Here is a 9,217-nt window from a genome sequence, read left to right on the forward strand (position 1 = left end):
CAGCGGTTCAGCATCGTCTCCATGGCAACCCATGGAGCAAGAAATGAAATCTGATATGAAGAGTCTCGCTGAGGAGAGCCGTATGCGAGTCACACATTTGCCGAGGCAGAGGGCTGGTGAAGCAGAGAAAATAAGATGCATTTTCTTTTACTTGTTGCTTCATTCTGAGTATTCCTGCTATGAATAAAAGGGGCTGACAAACCAGCCATTATTCCATGGCCTTCAGCTACTCGGAGCCAGGCCAGGGGCCAGTGGAGCGGCCGAGAAACAAGCGCGGGCTCTGCCAGCACTTGAGCTCATAAATGAACTCAGCTCACAGCTGCATCTCCGAGCTGCTTATGTTCCCCTGCTTAATGTCAACCTTGTTTCCCCTTCCAGCAGCATGGAACTTTTGTGTGTGCACAGATAAAACCAGTGAGTGGTCGATAGCTCCTAAGGGGACGGAAATATTCCCGAGCGCTGGAGGGTCATGTTCACCAGAACGGCCAAAAACAGAGAAAGGAAACTTAGTGAAAAGCTGAATGACCTCACCCACTTTCTTCCTGCAGAATTCCTGGGAGACAGTAGGCTCTGAAAATCACTTATCAAAACCAGACGTCAGAGAAATAGCCAAGGCATACCCCAGAATTCCTGCGGGAGGACACAAAAGTTCAGGCATTTCTCAGACAGCTGAGGTGGATGTTGGCTGCCCTGCTGGGGAGGAGCCCTTCACGTCCTGCCGTGAAACACCTTCCATCCATACGGGAGGGGGGTTTTACCTCCTGCACAGGAAAACATGGAGACTGATCCCACCAGCAGCAAGTGACACAAAAAGAGCCTGGAGTCGCTCTCTTCGCTTATTCCAGTGTGTCAGTGACGCCAAACACGAGCTGACACCAGGGAGTTGTTGGAGGCAGCACAATCCTCCTTTGACGTACCAGCAGCTGCACCATGCTTTGATGTCTCCACAAAACTCTGTGTTTATCAGAACCTTCTCTAATGGTGAAATTTTACTGCCTCCCTGGTACCGTCAGCCCCTTGATTCCTTCCCTGCATCCCGTGAGACGATTTTTAAGTTCGTCAGTGCTTTCAGAGCTGCTGCTTAGAAGTGGAAGCCACTGTGATTCATGCAAAGGTACTTCGTTTTCCGAACCAGTAGTACTTTTCCTTTCATGTTTTTGCTGGTTGCTAGGTGTTCTGGGGGTTTTATTTACCCCGTCCCTTTGGGTGCTGCAGTGTGAACACTAATTCCATATGCCCGGTGGTGTCAGCTCATGATAAATGAGAGCCATTGTCGCTTCCGTAGGAAACAATGACAGCCAAGAGGGACAATTTGCTGCAGTCCACAGGAATGCAAAAATAATATGTCACTGCTCTCCACAGCTAATGAAGACAAACCCTCTGAGCAAGCTCTTTTGAGGGAGAAGAGAATGCTTTTGCCTAAGATTTAAGTCTACTTTTTTTTTTCTCATATTGGGGTACGTTAAGTAAGAAAACAGCAAATTTACTCAGGATTTCCCCCCCAGACTAAGAGAAAATAGTTGTTCAAGAGGCTGAAGGACAAGTTTTATTAATATATTTCCAGTATATTTCCCGGTACTGTCCACTGGTCTTCCCAATAGATTGTCTCCCGTATTCTTGTTTTTTTAACTCAAAAACACCCCCCTGTACAACATGCTGTGATAATTGTTCATTTCCTCTTGCACGCTTTCTCTGGGTAGGTTTTTTAACATAAAATGGCAGCAGCTCAGCATTATATTTAATCAGATACTTACATAACCCACACAGATCCCCAAAGTGCATTAATTTGCTGGGAGGTTTTGCAAAGTCCAGTTTTAGACAAGATGCCTCAAAAGAACAAAATGCCTAAATTAAAATCGATGGGAGACCAAGTTCACAAGATGGAGAGGGTGTTGCCATCACATGTAGTGCCTTTTCAGTGTCATGAGTGCCTGGATCATCTTCACCAACCAACTCTGAGGCACCACACCAGGATTCCCTGTACTCGGAGCTGTTTGATGACTTCTCTCTGTCAGATCTTTTTATTTTCATTGAGTGTCAGTAAAATCAATTCATTGGTTATTGTGTTTAGTGAGAAATCAGTGCTATTTAGTGTGAACCTGTTATATAATACATTTCTGTATCCTGAGGAGTTTTAGGAAATAAGTGTAATATAAAAGAGATGGGTCTTGTTTTACATCTCTTTTTTAATCAGAGATTTTGTGAGCCCAAGGCTAAAAATCGTGTGGTAAAATCTTTGAAATGTGGCAACATTTTAGGACTTTTGATAGTGGGTACTAAACTCAGAAGTTCCCAGTATGTGCAGTTGAGTCTTCAGAGTGTTCACTGACTTTTTGTGACATTTAGATGCATTGTTAGGAACTCAGGCACAAGGAGTTTCCTCAGGAGCTGTGCTACCAGCGTGTCTGGCTCATTCATCTGCCAGCCAAAAAATCCTGTGAGGCAGCAACAGGAGGATGAAAGCACTGGTTACGTTGTCACAGGTCAGCAGCCCAGCCTACAGCCGCCCAAACAGGCACAGTGGAGAGGTGCCAACAAGACAGACCCTGCTGCCCTTGGCTGCTGATGTGGATCAGAGCAGAGCAGCTGCCCAGAGCGGGCTGTGCCTCAGCTTGCAGCCCTGAGAGGGTGTTTCACTGGAGCAGACTCCACAGTCCTGCCCTGGAAGCATCCTTGCACCGGCTAGGAATCTCTGTCCTGGTTTAGGTGATGGGAACAGCAGAATCACAGAATGATTTGGCTTGGCAGAGACAAACCCCTTGCCATGGGCACCTTCCACTATCCCAGGTTGCTCCAAGCCCCGTCCAGCCTGGCCTTGGACACTGCCAGGGATCCAGGGGCAGCCACAGCTTCTCTGGGTAACCTGTGCCAGGGCCTCACCACTCCCACAGGGAAGGATCTTGCATTGAACTCAGTTTACTACTGCTTCAGCTGATCATAAAATGGCAAAACTTGTGGCTGAGGCTTCTGGCAGCTCCTGGCTGCATTGTTTGGTCTGTAACACACTCATCCTTCCCAGGCAGCTCTTGTCAATGGAGTGTCCATGTTTTTTGAATATAAATATGAGAGGAACTTCAGGGAACATAGATTTATTTATTTTTCTGTCCTTAGAGAGGTGATTCGGGATGGTGGGTAGGGATCAGCTGGACAGACACGTGTGCCTGTTGTCCAGAGCTCAGTCACCAGGAATTCCTTTGGGATCTGTGCTGCTCAGTGTGTCTGGGTCGTGTGTCTGTCATTCTGTGATGTGAGTTACCAATCTGTTTGCACACCTGGACAGGCAGAGTTATGTGAAAAGAAAGCTGGGAGATTCCACAGTGTGCAGGAAACCCCAGTCTAGACAAGCTGAAGGTGGTTCATTATTCAAGGCTGCTGCATTTCTGCTGTGGAATGAAGACAGCAAGTGATTAGCCTTGTTATTATCTCCATAGCACTGATTTAACAGAACTTGTGAGATTTAATCTATCTGGCTGAGCTGGTGAATTTTAGGAACCCCTCACAATTAATCAGCAGCTGTAATTGCAATGTGCAGCCTAAGACTTTGTGTTGCTCTCAGCTGACTGAGACACAGGGATGTGTCTGCTTCCAGTCCAGTGGCAAGTTCATAAATTCCATCCTTCCATAATGCAGGAATTCAGCCAAAATAGCTGCAATACGTGATATTATGGCTTATCACCAGCTTCCAGAGCCAGTCCCAGGCTCGAAATGGTGTCCTGCCCAGACTTTGGGTCACCAAACTGCAGTGCTGAGGCTGCAATTGCAAGGTGTGGGGGCCGTTCCTTGCATCCCATAGAGGAATTTCACATCTCCTCTCTGCAGGACTGCTCGTGAAGGGCAGTGAAGCAGCCTGAGATGGCCCCACTGGAGCATCACACTGTGCTGTCATTTTCCATGGCAACTGGAGCAGGAATAGCCTCACATTCCCGTGGCATGTGCCATGATCTATGTGCATGGTGGCAGCTGATGCTCAGCACCTTTAGTAAAGCAGCAGCCACTGTGGGGAACAGAACGCACTTGAAAATCAAAATAACTTGTAAGGTACTAAGAAGTCTTTTCCAGTCAATCTTTAGTTCCAGGGTGGGGCTGGAGTGAATGAAAGTGCTGCCAGCAGCAGTTGGATCCGGCCGGGTGGCGGCACTTTGTGTTCCAATTGTCTCCGAGGGCCGTGGCTTTCAGCGAGACCCAAGTTAATGAAACTGCAGCGTCAGTGGCTCCAGCCTAACAAAAGGAGTGGAGCCCCAGTTGAACACACATTCCCCCTCTGCCGTAAGTAATGGGGGCAGGACAAAACTGCAGTCTTTGGAAAAGGCCCCAGCCCCGCCGTTGCGTTTCTTTGGCACAGATCAGCAGGGATTAAGCTGTGACCCATGGAAGTTCCTACTAGAACTCCTCTGTGAATACAACTGCTGTCACTGCACATGACAGGGGAAGTGGTTTGTGCAACCACAGAGTGTCTGTGAAACACTGTGGTCAGACCAGGGCTGAAAGTGAGGAATATCTGATATGAAGTGAGTAAACCCCAGACACAGTGACCAAAAGGGTTGAAATTTGCTCTAGGGAATCATCCTGTAGCGTAAGTGCTGGTGTCCTGATCGCTGTCCTGACTAAGATTTTATTTAAATGTAGCAGTAAGTAAGCAGAGATTCACTGGGAGCTCGGCAGGTGGTCTAGAACCCCTTCATAGTACAGCTCAGGGCAATTGTGCCTGAAGTCTTCTCTCTGCTTCCAATCTCCCTCCAACTCTCCTCAAAAAGAACATTTTTCAGTGTGAAACCTATTTGCCAGTATTTGAGAGGAGATGTGAGAGCAATGGGATCATTAAAAAGTCCTAATCTGAATTTGTAGATGCTAAGAAGCAGTGAAGGTACATGGGGAAGGTGAGCATTGCACACAGGTTTGGCACTGATCTCTTTCCCTGCTCCTTCCTCCCTGGAGCAGACTGCCTGGAAACAGCTCTGGACAGTGGAATGTCTCTGAAGATGGGGAGTGCAACAGACTGGGCTCAGCTGCTCGAGAATTATTCTTGTGAGAGAACAATACAGAGAAAACACTAAAACATTTATTCACTGCAAATGTCAATTAAACATTAATAAAATGCCAAGGTAGAACGTGGGCAATCCAAGCAGTGTTTATTCTGCTGCTGAGTATCCAAATCAATCTAAAAAAGAACCTTCTCCCACACTGTTTTATTGGGAACTTGTGGACTTGTTCATTTTTAAACCTAAGAATTGGAGTAATCCCAGCCGTACAAAATTACAGAAAAATACCTTTGTTTAAATAATTAATAGTGAATGATTTTCTAATGCTTTTTACATACTTGGGGTGCTTTGCTGAGCTATAAACTTTTTTCATGGAGCAATTGCTACTCCTGTCACTGAAATGGGTCAATACACCGTAGATTTACATGATTTTATAGTAACCTTTCATATAAGCATTGCAAAGGCAACATATCCTGGCAGCGTCACCATGATCTGTATCTCTAGGCAGAGGCTTTTCAAGATTTGGTTCTCCTTATCAGAAAGAGAGGAAGGAACTTGCTAGAACAGAATGATGGGCTTTAGGCATTCAGGTGGGACTGGGGGAGATCGCTGATCCCTGCCTCTCAGCTCCCCAGCCACAGGGTGACAGGGAGCCAGGCAGTTTTTAGGAGCATCAGCACTTCCTCTGTAAGGACGCTGCTTTCCTCCTTTGTAGGAATCCTTAAAGCTTCTCATGAATTTAAGGCACCACGATAACTGTGGCAATATTATGGCCAGCCCTAATATTTAATTAGCTGTCCTGGGAGTCTGCCGGTGTGGTGAAATGTCATGCAGAGCCCAAATCCAGTCTCAGGGAGAGTCTCTGAAGATGGCAACGCTAAGACACTGCCTTCCCATCTCCTAGGTGACAGGGGCTTGTGTCACTAATTGGTCCCTGAGCCTGCGGCACCCGGGATGACGCGATGGGGCTGGAGCACAGCAATTACAGCTGAAGGGATTTGGTAGAGAATTCGGTGAGAACGAATGTTGGGCGTGTACACAAGGGATTTAATGTGTGTTTGTTCACGCAGACCTGTTGTCTAGCGAGTTACTCCGAAGAGGAGCCTCAGGCTGCAGGATTAATGTAGGAACCATACCGGGTAAATGATGTCTTTTCTGTGACCAAATCACAGGTACAAAACAAATGTTTTGGTGAAGCCCAAACTGCTTAGCTTGTGTGCAGCTTGCTCACACATGCCTGCAACTTTACATGCTGGAGAATGCATCCTTTTGAGGAGGTATTTGCCATCTATCCCACGAATTGCTTTGCTGCTGTCTTGGTAGCAAGTTATAATTGTGAGTCAGATAATTGAGCTTGAAAAACAGTTTAATCCTATTACAGCACATAAGACACTGCCTTTTTTTGTTTTTCTTTCAATAATGCTGGTTCATGCACTACTCCCAGATATTAAGAAACACGTTGTGAGAAGTCTGTCTCCTCTAAATAAGGCGTGGACCCACAGCAGATACACAAGCATTACATTCTGCAGTCCTTGTCCCTGGGACTCCCAGTTCTCTTCACCTGTGCCTTGGTTCATCACCATTTTCACAGACCATCATGCAGATAGTTTGCTAAAATATTTGGGTGTGATTTTCCCTCATACACTTGTAGCAAACACCTGGATTAGAAGCAGCAGGTACCAATAAACCAGTGCATTGTCTTCTCCGTGTGAGACAATGTGTTCAGAAAGAGAGCAGCAGCCCTCATTTGGTTAATGAGGCAGAACTATTATTAGTAGTAATATTAGTAGTAGCAGTAGTATTACTATGTTAACATAATAGCAGTAGCCATAATAACAATTATAACGAAGCAGCTGGCCTTTCAAGAAATGTCTGGGCATGGAGAATTTTTCGAGTGAGAAGCCCTCTGCCTTTAGGGTTGTGGCACAGGGCTCTGCTGTGAATGACCTCGCAGTCCTGCTTGTTGGCTCTGGAGGAACAAGTTTGTGAGCTCATTATTCCATAGCAAAACTCTCCTTAGTACCTGTGGCTGTTTTCTGCTTGCAGAAGTTGGCTGCTCTCCAGCACTGCTGCTCTCCTGTTCTGAGTGACCTTCAAAGGAGCAGCAGTCGAAGTTGGATTGTTCTGGGACAAAGGCTTGTTCCCATGGCCCGGGACTTGGTGTCCATGGGACACTCAGCCTCTCACTGACCTCACTTCCTCCACCTTCCCAGGGGTTTTATAAGCATAACCCAGCAGCAGGGACAATCTGTGGCAGGACAGCCAAATCTGCTGTTGTAACCACCACCACTTTCCGTAGTCCTGTGCTGAAACAGGGACATGCAGGTAATGGATATTTTATTCCAGTACTTTGTGCACATGGAGCAATATATTTCCCTACGTATGTGTCAGGGCTCTAAAGGAGGATCCATTTTTAATGAGCTACACCATGCATAGCTAATGCAGAAGCTTAATTTTAGACACAGATTTTGGTTTTATCTGTTAGGGAACATTGTAAACCCCTGTGGTGAGTTAGGGTGACACAAGGAGGGTGCTGTTCAGTGGTGCCTTGGAACCACCAGGTAGGAGGCACAGGTGAAGGTGGTCCTGCAGGTGCCTCAGTCCCAGCCTGTGGATATTGCCAAGCACAGCTGGTACATACATAATGTAACAGTCTGTTCCAGCTGACCCATTCCAGAGCCTCTTAAAGGCTCAGTTCCCTGTAGGCAAGGTCTAAAAATAAATCATCTGAGAGGGGTACTAGCTCGGCTAATTAGCCAAGGAGCAGAGTACTCACTGCTGCACTGATAACAGTGTCTGGCTGCCTGGTTCCAGTGCCTGGCACTGCCCACAAGGGTCGGGAAGATCCTGCCCAAAGGTGAACTCCACTGTGCAGCTGCTGTGCTGAAATGAGAAGCTCTCCAGCTTGGGATCCAAGCTCTTTGGCCAAATCCTCAATCCTTAGTGTTCTGGTGGTAGAAAGCTTGCATGAAGCTGGCATGGGGTCCATTTCACTGAAGATCTGTGACCCAAGTCCTGACCTGCCTGTGCAATAATCTAAGTCTGCCATGATCCCATTGCTGTCAGTGCACCCCACAATGATCTGGGCTACAATTAGAAGAGGTCAAACTCTCAGTCAGAGCAGACAGAGAGGCAGAAATGCAATTAGAGGAATTTTTCCCAGCTTCATTTTCTGTTGTATCCCACTTCTTTACCTGTTCTACTCACTGCAAAGTGACAGTTCTTCTTCCATGCTCTGTACTGCCAATTTGGGGTCTAACATAAACTTCTCTTTCTCCTAGTTCTGTTTTGGTTTTAATCTTTTTATTATTATTTTTCAGCAGTCAAGGAGAATTGTCAAGTACTACATTTATGCTGATTGGAAGTGGCAGAGCAGTACCACCAAGGCCTTTGTGCCCCAGGAAATCACTGAGGTCCTTTATGGCTGCTGAGCATATTCATCTAGAAGCACCTTTTTGCAATGTTCTCCCTCCCCTGCCAGTTGTTTATTCATGCATCGACAATGAGGAGCACTTGAAGGTGAGCTTACTCTTGCACTTGTAGTATATTAAAATTAAAGAGCTGTGCTTCCAAGAACTGCACTCTCCTTCCCCAAACAGAAAAAGAAAAGCCAGACCTGAGCAAAGTGCACCAGGAGATATGATATGAATGTCGTTCAGCTCTCGTAATTAAATACAGAGATCCACAGGATCAAAGGGCACCTGGGTAAGTGAAAAGAAAAGCCTGTATGCAATGGATCCATCTCTGGAGCAGCTTCTTATGGATTAGAATGATGTGAAGCCTTATCAGTCAAAGCAAAGGTGAATATGGCTGGGATTTAACTGTTTTGGGCAGAGTGCACTTCTGGTTTGAATTCAACATAAAAGCTGAACCAGACTGTCACCAGTGAAATGGGGAGGTAGCTGTCCTGGACCTGAAAGGAAATGACCGTCAGTGTCAGTGAGAGTCTTTTTGTTCACAGCAAGTGACACTGGGGTGGAGTTGTGTCCCCAGGATGTGTGTCTGAGCCAGGCAGGAGAACCTCTGGATGCTCCTGGCACAGTGCAGCAGGGAGGCAAGCCCGGGAGGGGAATGCTGGAGGGGCAGGGGCAGGCACAGCCGGTGGTGAATCGGGAACTCTGGGCAGCAGTGGAGCCAATTCAAGCGGGAGTGACACATGCAGGGGATGACAGCACATTCCTTGAAGTGCTGGGGCAGAGACACTGAGAAAACCCAAACCTGGAACAGGTGGGAGTGAC

General features: G+C 46.8%; 1 long non-coding RNA gene across 1 annotated transcript; it reads left to right on the plus strand.

Moving 5' to 3' along the window:
* Positions 1-540: 540 nt before the first annotated feature.
* On the plus strand, positions 541-8,948 carry LOC120411785. The gene is made up of 3 exons (XR_005604304.1): positions 541-1,114; positions 8,300-8,498; positions 8,579-8,948. It is a non-coding gene; the product is annotated as an uncharacterized LOC120411785 (long non-coding RNA).
* Positions 8,949-9,217: the final 269 nt, after the last annotated feature.

The sequence above is a fragment of the Corvus cornix genome, chromosome 3, assembly GCF_000738735.6.
Source record: "Corvus cornix cornix isolate S_Up_H32 chromosome 3, ASM73873v5, whole genome shotgun sequence".
NCBI classification, from domain to species: domain Eukaryota; kingdom Metazoa; phylum Chordata; class Aves; order Passeriformes; family Corvidae; genus Corvus; species Corvus cornix.